Here is a 15,778-nt window from a genome sequence, read left to right as displayed (position 1 = left end):
AAGGTCGACAGAGACAAGGGTTATATTAACTGACTGACTTGCTAGAGTCCAGAATTTCAAGAAGATCAACTATGCTTACACAGTCACAGGAAGAATAGAATTTTCTGAGGTTTAGAGATTTTGGTTAAAATGCTTGGAAAGTTAAAGTTGCATGTAGACCTAAATACTCACCTCTGTATACCTGAAGGAACACCTTGACCTCTCCTGCTCTTAGAGTCTGGTCCTTTGTTTCAAATGACTGTCTGATTCCCCAAGTGATGCCTCCATGCTACCATGCACAGCAAGAGTCTGGACGTTTTCTTCACTCTTGATAACTGATAAACTAATGTATGTTGGCTTACTGGAAATCCCACTGTCTTCTGGAATATGGCTTGAGGTGTAAACTAATATAATGTTTAATTCCATGTCACCTTGGTAGAATACAGTGGACCATTATTTAAATCAGCACTGGTCTAGATACAGCCGGGAGGCATTGATAGGGTAACATCTTGGAATGGTGACTGACATGCCTCATAAAACAAGTTGAAAATCTATAAAGACCAAACTGAAGTTTTCCCAGAGAAGATGGAATTCTGCCCATCATAAGAAAAAGAAATTTGAGATTTAGGACATCTTTTAAGTTCTTAATTCAGTTCCGAAAGTCTCTTCTCTCCTTCCTGACTGGAAAAAGAGAGATTAACTGGTGTTCACCCTATGCCTGTGTCTGTGTGTCTGTCTATGAGTAGGTCTGCATCTTAAACCATACCCATCTCTATGTCTGAATCTACATGTATGTCCACTTTTATGTGTATGCTCTTCATACTTAAACATATATATGGATATATTTCCTATATATATTTCCATAGCTGTGTCCTATTTATTTCTATGTCTTTATGTGTCTATTTTACATTTATTGTTATGTCCATGTATATATTCATTTCTATATTTATACCTATAACATATATGAACATATAGATGTGTATCTGAGCCACACATATGTACATATTTATGACTTTCTCCACAGAATCCTATAGAAACAGATTCTGTGACTTGAAACTATTAAACATTTGACCCAATTTTTCTAATTTTTTCCACAAAGAGTATTCAATGTTTGTAGCCTTCATAGTATCTGGTTGGAGAGTAGGCATTTCTCTTGTTTCATTTTTTTTGCATCATCATACTAATTGTACAAGGTACTAAATTACTTTCTCTTTTATCCTGAATAGTGTATTTATGAATATAACAAGATGAGAAAACTGAAGATGGAAGATCATAAATTGGTAGATAGATATGTAGATGATAGACAGTAAGTGGGTGATGGGAAAAGCCACAAAGAGATGGAATTCAAAGCTATCAGGGGTAGTTAAGCAAATAAAAGATCAAGAGACAGATGAGGGTAAAAATGATAGATGAATGGATAGGTCATAGAAAAATAGATAACATTGGAAGAGGGGATTAAAAGATGTTGGATAGATGATAGATAAGTAGATAGATGAGAAATGGAGGAACCAATGACATGCTCATAGGGAATGCAAGCCCCATCCAGACTGCATTGAGTTTTGTATCAGGATGGAGACTCAAATATGTATCTAGAATCACTTTTCTTTTACCTTTCTTTAATAACAAGATGAATCTCAAATAGTAATTTAATATCATGAAACATATCTGCATCAAGTTCAAGTCTCCTTAGCACCTCAGAGTACAGCTGAGGATACACAGACCCTTCCTTTTCCCACTCCAATATGAAACAGATGATGACATTTTTAAGCCTTTAAACAAAGACACACAGATATTCAATGCTGTGATATCCAAATGCCTTCTCAGCACTGAGATCTGCTTTCGATGTGATCTAGTACAGACTTCTTGAGAGACATATAGTAGTGGATTGATGAGGCCTACAGTTTCCTCTTCCATCCCAACACATGCAAAGCAGCATTATGTAAAGTAATAAAAGGCGGGACTCAAAACTGAAATATAAAGAGCCACATAACTTCCTAGAAGATGTCAAAAAAGCAGGTGGTGTCAGAAAAACATGCAATGTGATGACTGGAAGTGGTCTGTGCATTGCTGGTGACTCACATGGCTGTGGATGGTTGGTGATCACCAGAGGCAGCCTGCTAGCCTATGGCAGGACACCAGAGAGCAGGTGGAAGAAGAGTGGAACCTCCACGGGAGGCAGCACAGCTTTCATCAAGTTTGATTGGAGAAAATAATTCCTTCTAATTCTAGAATAGCATGTGTGGTCAAAATGGCTCCCATCCCTCACCATTACCTGTGATGTCAATGCTCCTGGTAGCTTCATTATTCTGAAGAATAATGAAATCAGAGAGCCAGGAAGAGCAGGTAGGCATAGACACATATGCCTTGTGTATGGATATCACCAGAACCTCAGTGAGCTATGTCCCCACTGTGACACCTGCAAGCACTTAGAGCCATTCCAAGCCTCGGCTCATCAATCTCATCTCTGACAAGAGAGTCACTACTTTTAGGTATCTGGTGAAGAGATTTTATTTTTTTAGTTCTTTCTTCCTACCTTTCTGTCTTTCTTTTTTATTCTTCCTTTCTTTCCTTTTCTTTGTTCACATTTTTCCACTTACACAGAGATTCTCCTTAATGCAGAGATTAGATCATGGGCAGAAATATCTGGAGAACTTGGCTCATATTTAATATTGAATGTAGCGTCACTGTTTTACTGCACCAGGTAAAGGCCATTCTCCTGTAAATTTTTAGCCCCTGTTTAACTATCTTTCTTGAGGACATGTGAGGCATCTGAAGGAGACTGTGGACCTGCTAATACCTATATTTCCTCTTCAGCAGTGGAGTAAAGTATGGAGTATCCTGATGCTGGGGAGGTAAAACGGCTGGAGTTGACGGGGCTTCCTGACACCTCAAGCGAATAAGGACAGACAGGCTATTATTGACTCTACCCGGCTTATAGCTGCTGGAGTCCGCAGACACATGGTACAAAGAAGAGATGCCTTCCTGCATGGTCTGAGCCAAATGACAGCCTAAAGCCCCTCAGTGAACAGAATCCTGGGTCCTCAATCCTTCTCAGGGGAGGGAGATGCTGCCCAGAGGCACGAGAGCTCTTCTCTCCCCAGCCCAGGCGTAAGTCATCACTGAGGGGGCCCATGCTTCCACTCAGGTTTGACTTAGCACAGGTCTGAGAAGTTTTGTTAAGGATATTTCAGCTAGTACAAAACACAGCTCAGAGGAGAGAGAGTTCGTTTAGCTAAGAGTGCCCAGGAAACACTAGAATTCCTATTCAGGTTTGATCCCACTGCCCATATACAGAGTAACTATAGAAAGAGGAAAGCCAGCAGGTAAGCTTCAATTCAGTTTCATGGTCTGAGCAACAATCTTTTCCCATAAACAGCATCTCTACCTACCACATACCAGGCAGGCAATGGGCTACCCTATGCAAACCATTTACCTCCATTAAGTAGAGCTGATTATGCAGAAGTAAATCAATCACGTATTTTGGGGAAAAAAATTATTGAAACATCCAGAAGTAAAAAGAAAAGAAAAGTCAATACCCATTCAAGATCAACTTGAACTAATCTGAGAAAACACATTTCCCAGCCACAACAGGGAGAGGAGACATTTCTACTCATCTCTACTCACTATCCCAGGAAGGCTTTCTTGTACTCTTCGGTAAATTTCTACTTTTGTTCTGTAAAAGTAAGAAAGGGTGAGTGCTTTAAAAATCAATCCAAGTCTTTATCATAGTGACTCATACTCCAATTTGTGCATAGCACACTTAAGGAGAGGAGAGACTAGAACATAGGAAGCCTTCACTCCACACCTTCTGCAAGCCTTTTGGCCTTCAGAGTACACTAGGGAATACATATATTGTCCAAAGTCCTTCTTATTCTCCTTCTATCCCACCTCAAAGTCACCATTCTGTGACAAAGAAGAGGTCCCTGTCCTGATTGCCAGCAGGTGCCTCCATCCTTCTGTCTCTTATGGCCAGGCTATCATTTTCCCTGCCACCAACAGGGTCACCTCTCTGCCTGACTCTCCAAGCCCTGCTGTTCAGGTGAAGAAGAAATTCACAGCTATTGAATGATGATAGGGGTGGCAAATGAAAAAAAAATTAAGTGCCGTCAACAACAACAAAATAAAAGGTGGGGGTGGGTATGGGAGAAAGGGCTCCTGGAGAATGTGAGGAAGATAAATAGGGACAACGCTCTGTTTCTCTGTCAGCAGCACTCTGGGGTTATTTGAAGCTCTTATTTATGCTCTATAAGCAGAACAATGCTGGAGAAGAAATGATTAAATACCGCCTCTGTGGGCAGCAGACATCTCATTGTGGCGGTGGGCTCACCGCTGGGTGGTTTTGATAAAGGCAATATGAGTTGATAACTGATAGAGTTTGCCAGGGAGTCATCTGGGGCTGCTGACAGCTCCAGAGCTTTAATAAAATCATTAGAATGTAAATGTTTTTATTGCAGAATAAAGAGCCTCCAGCGAAGTTGACACTACTCTCCCTGGCTGAATGGGAGTGCCCATTAGCATTCAAATGATATCATGATGGGCTGGTTATCTTTATTAAAATTTTTCAAATCGAGTCTTCATTTTGCATGATTGAGTTTTAAACAAATGCAATATGCAGTAGGCTGGCGAGCTGGCCTCAACACTTCTGAAATAATTAAAGTGTTCCGTGTACTTTTTTTAAACATGTGTTTCATAAGAAATGAATTGGATTTGCTATTTTAATATGACAATATCTAGTTAGCTTTGCATAAAAACTGGGCTGTTATAGCATAATTATTGAAAGTGTACAGCTTTTAAACATATGTTTCATAAAGCTGAATTCAATTTTCTGAAATCTGACAATGCCAGTCACTTGGCGAAGTGTAAAATCAAGAGATAGCTTGATTACTTGGAGCAATCCTGCAGAGGTCTTGGTAATTGATGGCGGCTTGGGTACTCTGTGTAGAGTTTCTCAAAGAAAGAAGGCTCTTTTCTCTACTTGAAGGGATGATAGTGGGAGCCTAGCTACTGTCCTTCAGCTCAGGACCTTCGCCACAAAGTCATTGAATAGCTAAAGAATTTTGAGAGGAGCTGAGCAGAGCTGGTCTTTATCCAAGTGGAGTGGTTGGTCCATGGGGGCTGACAAGGTCCATTGGGTTTTAAATCTCCATTTATTTCCTCCTGGTCAGGTTCACGTTGTGCATACCAAGCACCCTTAGCAGTCATCCTGTGTTATAGGCCGAGCAAACCATTGTTAGCAAGACTGTCATGGCTGCTCCTTAGTTATGAGGAGCTGAAGAAATCAATAAGAGAAATGTTCCTTTAAAAATTGTCTCTTAAGTAAGAGGGGTATTGATTCCCTAGATGAAGAGCTTCAGGAGGGATGCGGTCTAGCAGGGTGTTGGACACACTGGGCAGTCGTGTGCCTGCAAGGGGAAAGACTCATTTACCTCTCACCTGAACATCTTTTCGTTTTTGATTACCTTTTAAGCTGAGATAAAAAACAAAATTTCAGGAACATGACAATGATACCGCAATTCCTAAAAGGCTTGTTAGCACACCCTAAACTCTGAAATGGTGTCTTTTTAACCAGGACCTCAATCATGAGTCAAATGGTTTGACTGATAGATAAACTTCGATTGGCTATTAGTATTAATAGAGACAGAACCTATGAGTATTCAAGGAATCAGAGGTTTTAAAAAATTAGAAGTTTGTAGTAGGTGTATAAGTGATAACTTAATGCTTCTAACTCTCATGGTTAATTCAAAATTCTGATTTGTTTTAATCATCTCTACATGCTGAATATTTGCAGTGACATTGAATGTATTGTATCCGTTTGTTACAGTGACCAAAAGGGGTTAGTGAGCAGCACAAAAAAGGAGACTCAGGAATATAGGTGTTTGGGGGCAGCTATTATGAAGGTTTGATGTCACTGAAGAGGACATACAGAAAACAGTTCCCAGGGCTCCTGGATACACTCTGTAATAAGGCTGGAAGAGCCCCTGACATGGGACCTTTGACAGTTCTCAGAGAGTGATAAAACAAGGGCCAGCCGCTGATTAAGGATTTAAGAAGGGGCCTGAATTTAGAAAATCTTATGGCAGCGTGCTTGATGGGCCTCAAGCACAGAAGGACAAGCCAAAATCTAATGTGTAATGTGAAAAATTGCCTGTTCCTTCCTCCAAGGTGACAGAGAGAGAGAGAGAGAGAGAGAGAGAGAGAGAGAGAGAAGTGAGGTGCCGGAAAAGAAACCACACCTTTTCATATCATCTATATGAGAAGCTGTAAAACACATCCCAAATGCCTGTTGCCAACCTGAGCTCCAGTCTTCAACATAAGCAAATTCTAACCAATGCTGTGATGACAGACCCCAGACAAGCCATGTGAGTAAATACACAGAAGTTTGCTTTCTGGTGGATGATAGTTTCAGCAAAACCCTGGCTCAGTCTGTGGCTCTGTCTTGCCATACAGCTCCTCAAACTCTGGGTGACATTCTCTATTCCTCTGGCTGAAAACCACAGCTTCCCTGTGGTCTGAGGGTCCCATTAGATAGCAGTAACTGGTAGTCTTTGGCTCATGGCCACTGGTCTGAATTCTATTTCAATAGTTTTAATTCTCTTCCCTTTCAGGAAGGATGAAATTTTACAAATGAACTGTATGTTAAAAGGCTTTTCCTGACTCACAGGAGGAAGAAAGACACAGCATACTACTCTAGCCAAAAGTTCCTTGGCTATGAGTGACAGCAAAGCTCTGGAACTCTCGAGGTATAGAGAAGACTGGGGGTATGCCACTGTTGTCGAGGGTATGAGTCATTTCTCCATGACATGAAAACTATAAAGGGCTACCTGGTGCAGAGGACACTGAGGCTGACTGAGAAGATGGTCCTACCTGCAAGCAACACTTGGGAAATGATCAGAGAGTAGTGATGGCTGTAGGTGCAATAAGAGCTTCAGAGGATTGGAATAGGCAAGGTGTCAGCCTTGACATGAATCACCTAAAACCAACAATAAGCCGAGGACCTGTGAGAAGCAAAGGGTGGCCCCACCCCACGTGCAATGGAACAATCGGTCCTTTTCTTCTGGACTCAGTCCCAGAACCGCATGTGGGTCCTCCATTCAAGGTACTTCACACACGTGAGCATTGGTTTGACAAACTATCCTCTCAGATGCCAACTTTCTGTTCACTTTCCTAATAGTTTATTCTTTGTATTTTATATTTTTAAACAAGTGACTTTCTCTGGCCATACTTTGAGTTTCATAATCTATTTGATGTGGACACCTGCTGAGTTACTCTCTCTCTCTCTCTTTTTTTTTATTATTAGTTACATTTTATTAACTGTTTCCCAGCTGTATCCTGCTCCCTCATTCCCTCCCAATCCCTCCCTCCCTCATCTCCTCCCTGCCCCTTTCCAAGTCCACTGATTGGGGAGGACCTCCTTCCCTTTCATCTGACCCTGTTTTATCAGGTATCTTCAGGACTGGCTGCAAAGTCCTCCTCTGTGGCCTAGCAGGACTGCTCCTCCCTTGAGGGGTGGGGCATATACCCAAAATTTGCTCAAGTATACAAGGACATTTGCTCAACCATTTGTGTAGCAGCTTTATTTGTAATAGCCAGAACCTGGAAACAATCCAGATGTCCATCAATGGAGGAATGGATACAGAAATTGTGGTATTTTTACACAATGGAGCTACTCTCTTAGTTACTATTGCTGTGATGAAACATGCTGACCCAAAGCAACTTAGAGGGGAAACACTTTGTTTGGTCTTTATATCTTGAATCACAGCCCATTAGAGAAATGAAGGCAGAAACACAAACAGGGCTGGAACCTGGAGGCAGGAGCTCACACAGAGGCCATGGAGGGGTGTTGCTTATTGACTTGCTTCCTATTGCTCTGTTCAGCCTCCTTTCTTATAGAACCATGGACCACCAGCCCAGGGCTGGCACCATGCACAAAAGGACTGGGCCCTCCCCGCATGCATCAATCACTAATTAAGAAAATACTCTACAGGTTTTTTTCATAGTAGATCTTTTTTTTTTAAATTCTTTATTAATTATACTTTATTCACTTCGTATGCCCCCTGTGGTTCCCTCCCTCTTCCATAGCAGATCTTAAGGAGGCATTTTCCCAATTTAGGTCCTGACCTCTTAGCTGACTATAGCATGTGTCAAGCTAGCTAGCATAGTTCATACTTAGAAAATTTAATCACACAATTTATAGCAAGATCTACATTAAAATAGCTGTAATTTTGTTTTTATTCCTATCTATATATCTGCAATTTATTATTTTTATTTTTAGTAAGTTTTGAGACACTGTACAATGTGTTTAATAATATCTATCCCCCCAAATTTCCCAGGTACACCCTCACTTCCATGCCCACCCAACTTTGAGTTCTCATAAATTTTAAAATCCACGAACTCTAATTTATATTGTCCTACTACTCTTGTAGTGGGCAGGGCTACCCTGAAATGTAGTCAACCTATCAGGGTTAACTCTGTTAATAAAATTGACTCTCTCTCCCCACCTCTCTGTCTCTGTCTCTGTCTCTGTCTCTATCTCTCTCTCTCTCCTCCTCCCTTCTCTATTTCCTTTCCTCCTTTCCCCCTTCCTTTGCTCTTCCCAAATACTTGCGTATCTGTGTATCTATCTACCTATCTGTCTATCTCTCCCTTCCTAGCTCTCTTTCTCCCCTCTCCCTTTCCTCCTCCCTCTCTCTCCTTTCTTTCCTCTCCCCTTTTTCTCTCTCTATATCCCTCCCTCTCCCTTCTTTTCCCTCCCTCTCTCTTACTCCATCCCCCTCTCTTTTTCTCTTCCTTCTCCCTTCCTCCCTTACCTCCCCTGCCTTTCCTCTCCCTCTGTCTCCCTCCCTTTCTTTCTTTCCTCCTCTCTCTGTCTCTCCCTCCCTTTCCCTCCCTCCCTCTTTCCAAGGCACCAAATGCTGTAACTTCTCAGCTATGATGGGTCTTTGTGCCTATCTCCCCCACCCCATACTAGGACTTCCCGTGGTTTGAGTGTGCACATATCTTGTGTGCTCTGTTGTGATTGCTGCGAGTTCATATGTACATCTGCCCTGATACATGTGGGGAACACTGTTTAATTTGCCTGAAGTCTTTCATTACCTCTGGCTCTTACAATCTGTCTAACTCTCTTAAATAGTAAGGCCTGGACCTTGAGAGGAGGGTGTGATATAACTGTCCCACTGAGGGCTCAGCATTCTTCCATCTCTTATTCTTTGTGCCTTGTTCAGCTGAGGATTTCTGTTAACTGTCATCTACTTCAAGAAGCTTCTCTGTTGAGAGCTGAGAGGTGCACTGATCTATGGGTATAGTAATGTGGTATAAGGAGTCAGCTTAATACTATGTCTACTTACTAGAATAACAGTAGTACTTTCTCCGCTAGGCCCTACGACCTGTCTAGCCATATGTTCTTGAGCCAAAAATGGTTCTCTGTATGCGTTTCATCTTGTGGAAACTGTCTTAAATCCAATCAGAAAGACTTGAATACTTCCATGGTGTTTATGTCACTATTACAACTGTGGGCATGCTTTGCCAGGCCAGTCACTAGTGGTTCTCAGAGTTCACAGCTGGATAAGATTAGTGATTACTGTTTTTCCCTGTGGTAACATTCAGAGCACCTTCCAGCACCCCCAAAACTAGCCATTATGGATGAAGCTGCCAGGTCAGCACCAACTTGATTTCTCCATTTATTTTATGATTCATATATACTGTCTCAATATTGTCAAGTTCTGGAGGGGTATCAAAAACATTGACAATAAATAGCCAGTAATTTTGAGGGCTTTATGGGAACCTACAGGCCAACAATTGGTAAAGAGAGAAGACATTCCAGGTACTGGGGTTTTTATTTGCTAGAACAGAGTGTCTGTTTGAGGTATTGTTTTCCAATGCTAAGATAACTCCATTTATTCTTATCATACATGCATGTATGTGTTCTTCAAACATCTACAGTTGTCGTTTGACATATGGCTTTTAAAATGTCTTTTGTTTTAGTTATTCCTCTCCAATTTACTTTTTCATAGATATTTATGAATTTAATTTTTATTTATGTGCTTGTATGAACTTATGTTTGTCTTGGGTCTGTGGAGGTCAGAGGGCATTAGGTCTCCCAGAACTGAGGCTGTAGGTAGTTGTGAGCTGCCTGATGTGGGAGCTAGGAACCAAAACTGGGTCTTCTGTAAGCACAGACGTACTTGTAACTGCTGGGCTGTCCTGTCCAACCAGCCCTAAATTTTACTTCTTTCATGGGGTTAACATATACATCAATAACTACACTCTGTAGTGTCACCAATATCTGTTTGGGTTTCTGTGCTTGTAATATCATGATCTGTGAATAGTTAATAGCTGGCTGGTCTTCAATACTTTAGTACTTGTTCAGTTTTCAAAAATCACATTGCCTTAAATAATTTGTTTCTGGACTATAACTAAGTTTGACTGCTATGTTGCCAACCTTAAATGGAGTAATTCAGGCTTCCTGATGGTGACCTGTTGGCTACAGGCGTAAGCTGGAGGGCTGCAGTCATGTTTTATCCATGCAGCTGGTGCAGAGATCATACAAAGAAGAAGAAAGTGATCTTCCAGCCCTAAGAACCTGTATTACAGCCGAGGTGACCCCTGTCTTCCTCTTGTCCTACGCATGCATAGGCAAGTCACTGCAGCAGTATTCAGTGACAGAGGTATGGTTACCCCTGACTGTGGGAACATCTCATAGAGCAACATGGTTAAGGATAATGTCATAGGTTACATTACAGCGGTAAGATGATGCCACTTTGTCATTGATGGCATAGGATATTTAACTCCCAGTCTTCAGAAAGAGCCTCACTGTCCTGCCCCCCTAGCTAGGAGAGCAGGAGTGGGTCCACAGCTCTGGAGATTGGGCTAAGAAGCCCCTAAACTTGGCTTCCCTGACCCTCTGGAACATACTAGTTCCAGATGGGTCTGTGCCACCTTGTGCTGGTTTAAGGCTGGAGATTCTATGTGGTCATCTCACATTGGGAGTGGAAGAGGCTTGAAGCCAGGGAGGGGGACACAGGAGCCTTGCAGTGGAAGCAGCACCCAGAGTGTCTCTGCTGTTCCCGAATCTTAGAGAAGGGTGATGTGGAGCTCAGTGTGACTTCTGTTTTATTTACTTACATCTTTCTGTTAACACACATACACTGACCATATATTTGTGTCTAAAGTCAGGAAGCCTAGCTATATGAACTGGCAAGTCCCACTCAGCTTTCTCCTCTTCCTTCCAGAGCATCTTGGTCTTTCCACGTTGATATTATCAAACACAGGCCATCTCAGAAGTGACAGTACTAAAGAAATTGCCAGAGGAGAGAAAAGAGTTTGTGGCTCTGCCAGCAGCTGGGTTGGGAGAAGACAGGAGTGGAATCTGTGGGTAGATCCATTTCCACAATGGCAGGAATAGCAATTGTGTAATCCAATTTCAACAGGGGATTTCTCTTTATCTTAGTGACTAGTGAAATGGGTGGACCTCAAATTTCATCTCAGTTTGGAAACATTCCCAACATTTTGGAGATGTTTACTCCAAACTGAGCCAACTCTATAAACCTCTTCAGGCTCTAAAATCTTTCTGGGACTGATACCAGCAGATTTTTTTTTCTTTTCCTCTTTTCTTTCTTTTTCTCTATTCTTTTTTATTTTGTGTGTGTGTGTGTGTGTGTGTGTGTGTGTGTGTGTGTGTGAGAGAGAGAGAGAGAGAGAGAGAGAGAGAGAGAGAGATAGAGAGATAGCTAATCCTTCTGGCTTCTGGGACATTCTCTCCCCACCCCCAGATTCTGAAATAAGCCAGCATCTCATCCAGACCAGAAGACTGAACGGACGCTTGTGGGAGAGAAAAGGAAGTGAAGCTGATAGATACTCCACCTGTCTCTTCATCCCACAACCCTCTCTAGAACCTTAGAGCTCTGGTCTCAGTGCCTGTGCTTTAGTTTCAGAACAAGCCGAGTATAAACACTAGCACAGTTGGATTCTCAGAACAAGGAGACTTGGAACTAAGCAAGCGTTTGAACCTTCATCTTGCCACAGCTATGAAGATTTTTTTTCTTTTTTTTAACTTTTATTAATTACACTTTATTCATTTTGTATCCCCCATAAGCCCCTCCCTCCTCCCTCCCAGTTCCACCTTCCCCCCCTTTCTGCATGCATGCCCCTCCCCAAGTCCACTGATAGGGGAGGTCCTCCTCTCCTTCTTCCTGATCTTAGTCTATCAGTTCTCATCAAAAGTGGCTGCATTGTCAGGGTTCTAGGTTATCTCCATGAATAGTCCTTGGTTGGAGTGTGAGTCTCTAGGAAGTTCCCTGTGTTCAAATTTTTGTCTTCAGTTGTTCTCCTTGTGAAGTTCCTGTCCTGCTATGACGATTTTTTAAAAATGTTTTTAGTCTTTTCTAATCCTGATAGTTTTGTTTGTTCTGTAAGCCTAGAGTGTCGGCTGTCAGGTGGAAGTCAGTCAGTCATCTCTGATCTACCCCATCCGCCTTAGTTCATGTTGGCTTGGATGGTTGAACTTGAATTGTGCTGTTTTCAAGTCTGATGCCTTAGTTATATCCAAAGAAAGTGCAGAGTGGTACAGTGAAGCCCAGGCTCATGTCACAGGAAAATAGTGAGGACCTCGTTCACTCCATGTAGCACACAGTGGTCCTGAGTAGTGGGAGATCAACAACAGGCCTGGAGTTCAGAACTAGCTCTTTCCAGGAGTGGGGTCATCTGAGGAGGCACAAAGAGCCAAAACCTATGGGTTTGTAACAGACAACATAGAATCTCAGCAAGTGTTCACATGCTACCAGATTGTGGCAGAGTCTACCCACAGAAAACTCAAGCTGAGAACCTTTGGGAAGGTTGTTCCTACCAACAACGCTTCTAGTGGCTGGAGAACCATTGGGAACTACCAAGAACTACAGAATAAAGTCAAAAGCTAGTTCATTCTCAGCGGTGCCCACAGCTATTCCAAGCCTCCCTACATGCACAGGGCATCTTCTGAGAAAACACTTCCAAAGGAACACCAACACCCCAGGAGAAGAGCCACAGGGCTCCAGACGCAGGTCTGAAAACGGCACATCCTGGAAGCAGCTTTTCCACTTCCCTTCAGGCTTGGGACTTGGAAAAACTAAGCAAAACAAACTCAAAACACACGCAGGCTTCAGAAAAGCCTGTGATTCATCTCTTTTTCAGAAGGGTCTCCTGCCAATCTTCAGAAACTGGAATGTTAGTTTGGATAATCTATTTATTTGTTTATTAAGTCAGCCAACAAATATTCTTGACAGCCCCTCCTATGTGCTGTTGGTTTCCATGATTTGGAAATAAAGAAAAAATAATTATGGAGGAAGAAATTATTCTGAGTGATGAGCAAATAGAGGGTCAAGTAGATGTATGAGTTCAAGTCAATGTCCAGTAAACCCTGAGGTCCTAAGCAGGACCTGGGGAGGGAGGCAGTGAAGGAGGTGGTATAAGCTGGAAGAACTGCTAGTTTTCCTGTGTACTCTAATCTCCTTTGACTTCTGTTTGCTCCCCTCTAACAAATGGTGAATCACAGAAGTTAATATGTCATTGCTTAACCCATTGCCCCAAGAGAGTATGGATCTTAATAACTGGTCATATTCATTAGTTCTTATTAGGTCTTATATGTCTTATTTTTATTGCGATAAAACTGACACAGGATTCTTTATCATGGCCATTTTAAGTGCATATTTTTCTGATTGCCACACATGCTCACATGGTTGCCCAACCATCTCTATAATGTTTTCATCTTTTAAAATTATTTTTTAACTTTTTAAAACTATAATATAATTGCATCATTTTCCCCTTCCATTTTCTTTCTTCAAACCCTCCCACAAAGCACATACCTCTCCTTAAAACTCCTTTCAAAGTCATGGTATCTTTTAAAATTTATTGTTGTTACATATATATGTAAACACAGTCATATATATATATATATATATACATACATATATGTATATATGTATATATTCATACATACATACATATATGTATATATATATATATACACACACTTGAGGAACCGGCCTGGATCAAGGGTGAAGTTGCAAAGTGTCCAAACCCTGAAAATCTCATCTTGAGACTGAAAGGAGTAAGCAACTCTCCCTCCCTGTTCTGGGCCTGTATGTCCAGGTGCATGTAATGTTGTGACCTCTACCTCCACCAATTCTTGAGGTAGTCATGTAGTCTGTTGACCAGGTTTCAGATTTCCTCATACCAACATGTCCAGCTAGCATGTGGCATTCCCAACACCTCAACCTCAATGATGTTCACTCACCCAAAAAGCCCTAGCCACTTCCCCAAGGTTTATATAGCCCTTATTGCACCCCATCCCACCCCCCAATAAAAAGAGCTGTTTCACTGGAAGAGCAGTGTCACTGAAAGGGCTGTATCACTGAAAAAATTGTATTGGAGACAGTATCTTTAGTCTCCCTACCCCTCACTGCTGAATTGAGATTGTGCTAACCCACACAGCCACCTAAGCTCTGTCCTTTCGAGTCCAATATCTATATTCTGTATATATTACATAGGTGCCTGGATACCCCAAGGAGAAGAAGTCAACCTCGGGCCCCCTATATAAAACAACATTGTATAAATATATATATTTCTAAATATACAAATACAACTCAGTCTATATGGTATCACTTGTAAGTATATTATTAGGGATGACCATTTAGTATTGGACAAATAAATGGTGTGCTTTTTCCTGGGAAAGACTATTTTTCCTGCTGTCAGAATTCCTTAGTTACCCAGCATTCTTTGTGTAGGGTTGAGGCCTCCTGGGCTTTCTCTGTCCAGTTCATCATGTGTATCAGTATTGTCCATTTTCAGTTCATGTTTAGTCAGCTACATTGGGACATCACATTGGGACATCATGGGTGTAGCTTCTGACAGACACAATTTCATAGCAACCTCCTGGATTCTCTGGGTCTTATTTCAGCCCCCTCTTCCTCAGTGTTCTTACAAAATTCAAAGTCTATTTCCTTCTCATTTTTAGCCCTAATACCCATGATTTGAGAGTCTCCGTGAGTCTGAGTATGGATATGTCCTGTCAGCATGCCAGTCAGCCTTTCTCCTTCTGTGACTGGCTCAAGACTCCACATCCTGTGTTAGAATCTTCTGCATCATGGCTGAATGGAATTCCGCAGTGTGCACATACCACATTGTTATCAGATTCCTCCTTGCCCATTCTTTTTCATTCCTCGGAAAATAGTCCCATTACTAACATGGGCATAATTTGTTCAGATATAAAAGTTTAACTTGAAGCTTCTTCCTGCCTGGCCGAGAGAAACCACCATCTGGGGAATCTCTATTTATTTTCTCAAGGACATCATGAAATGGTCAACCTATGTGTATTTCTATAATTCTGCAAAACTATGATTTTAAAAATCATCATAAAATCTGTGCTTTTAGCTTTGTCAATTTTTCAACAAGCAATCTACTTTTGTAAAATCAGGGTTAAAGAAGACAAGTTTTTTAAAAAATGTGATTTCAATTCATTTTCCCAATTTTTACATATGATTTGATTTTTCTTCCTTCCAATTACCTTGCTTGTACCAAAGATAGAATAAATTTAAAATGAAATGCTAAAGGCCAGATGTGGTGGTACATGTGTGGAATCCCAGCACCTGGAAGGCAGAGGAAAGAGAACTGTCCCAAGTTCAGGATCAGCCGGGGAAACATAGCAAGGCTTTATCTCATACAACTTAGAGCAAAGACAAAATAAATAAATGAGAATTATCAAAGTAAGTTTTCAGAACAAGTCTTCTTCTTCTTCTTCTTCTTCTTCTTCTTCTTCTTCTTCTTCTTC

The sequence above is a fragment of the Psammomys obesus genome, unplaced genomic scaffold, assembly GCF_907164565.1.
Source record: "Psammomys obesus unplaced genomic scaffold, mPsaObe1.curated_primary_1811, whole genome shotgun sequence".
Taxonomy (NCBI): domain Eukaryota; kingdom Metazoa; phylum Chordata; class Mammalia; order Rodentia; family Muridae; genus Psammomys; species Psammomys obesus.
The sequence above is the reverse complement of the archived record's forward strand: the minus strand, read 5'-3'. Positions refer to the sequence as shown.